Genomic DNA, 1,468 nt, shown 5'->3' on the forward strand with positions numbered 1-1,468 from the left:
ATTTTCTAATGTCATATGCATCTCGATACATAGCCATTAATCGGTAAACATGCAACATATGTGCAAATGCAGTTCTCTATGGTACGTTCGTGCATACATAGTTTATAAAGGAATGAATGACAGCGAGTACAAGGAAGAGAATTATTTTCTAAGCTCTGATGTTACCTATCAAACCTATTGGCGGTATAAAATAATGAATAATGAACGTTATCATTGTGTCTCGAGCTGGTGAATTATAGGTGAGCTTTTTCACGTCGCGGCAGCTGTCAGTATAAATAGATAAAAACACAGTAAATGATTCCTTGGCGCCTTATAGTATTTTGGCTTGGTGTACTCTATCACAGAGTGCGCCCTCGCCTTTCACTTTAATGTATGATCCCGCCGCTACTTCAGCCTCGCCGATTCTCATAAGAAAATAAGGAGATCTCTACTCTGATGTCATTACCTGTAGTAGTGGAGGCATTCATGTCCTTCCTACCCCTTTCATTCATTATTTCTAGGCAAGTTATTATATTATTTGTAATATTGACATGGTAGTCAATTTATCGATTGCGGTTTCTTTTCTTGCGAACAAGAAATATATTACGGATGGGTTATTTTTTAAATCTTCTATTTATCTTTTTCATATTTTAGAACCTACAAGAAGGAAGAAAAGAATAAGTTACAGCGATGAAAACAACAACGCTACGAATGAACGCAGGAGGGAGAGAGGAGAACGGCGCTGTAAGTGAAAGTCGGAGTAGGTATTCCCAAGATTTGGCGCTGTGTTCTAAGGCGTCTTGGCCGCCAGTTTCCCGCTGCCTACCGCCCACCGCCCTCCTTCTTCCTCTCTCTCGGCCTCTCATTATTACAACTTCATTCCTTTCCCTTATATGGCTTTCGTAGGCCTATTGATAAAGTCCCGCCCCCCTTTACTACCACCACCCACACACCAACCCTCACCTTCCTCCTTATCGAGGAAAATGTGCGAGCAGCAGTGTTACGTTTTAGAGGATACATTATATATTATCACGCCTGCCATCCAACGGAAACCTGTGTCTCAGCGATGTTTGTTGCTCTGAAGGCTAAAGTACGTATCTAGGTAACGTGGAGGAATATCGGTGAATTTCTTATGAACGTGTAGGAAGAGTAGGCCTATAGTCCGCTCAAATTTCGTTATTCTTTCATAATAATTTGTTTTGTCGACTCGATTCCTGTATTTCAATAAAACAGGGACATTTAGTTTCACATTTATTCAACACACGATCAAGGTATATAAGCAAAAATATCATTTTTCGAACAGTTCGAATATGACAAATTTTCTAACACAAGAATTCATTAGGAGTTTATGCAAATTCCATCATTCAGAATGAAAGTCATTAAAAACTTTGAGTAAATAGGGAGAGATATTTTCATAAATTCATCTGTATTTTTGCAAGTAACCTTTAGAAAGGATGACACTTTTGTTTGAAAAAAAAGGTGAATTGGA

The 1,468-nt window shown here is 38.7% G+C and overlaps 1 protein-coding gene across 1 annotated transcript in view; it reads left to right on the plus strand.

Annotated features, from left to right (window-relative positions):
• The window catches only part of LOC119593634, a 72,670-nt gene extending 71,529 nt beyond the window's left edge, over nucleotides 1-1,141 (plus strand). Inside the window, exon 6 of the mRNA XM_037942587.1 lies at nucleotides 634-1,141. The gene's annotated coding sequence lies outside the window, so the exon portion shown is untranslated. The remainder of the gene's footprint in view (nucleotides 1-633) is intronic.
• Nucleotides 1,142-1,468: the final 327 nt, after the last annotated feature.

The sequence above is a fragment of the Penaeus monodon genome, chromosome 32 (genome assembly GCF_015228065.2).
Source record: "Penaeus monodon isolate SGIC_2016 chromosome 32, NSTDA_Pmon_1, whole genome shotgun sequence".
Lineage (NCBI taxonomy): Eukaryota > Metazoa > Arthropoda > Malacostraca > Decapoda > Penaeidae > Penaeus > Penaeus monodon.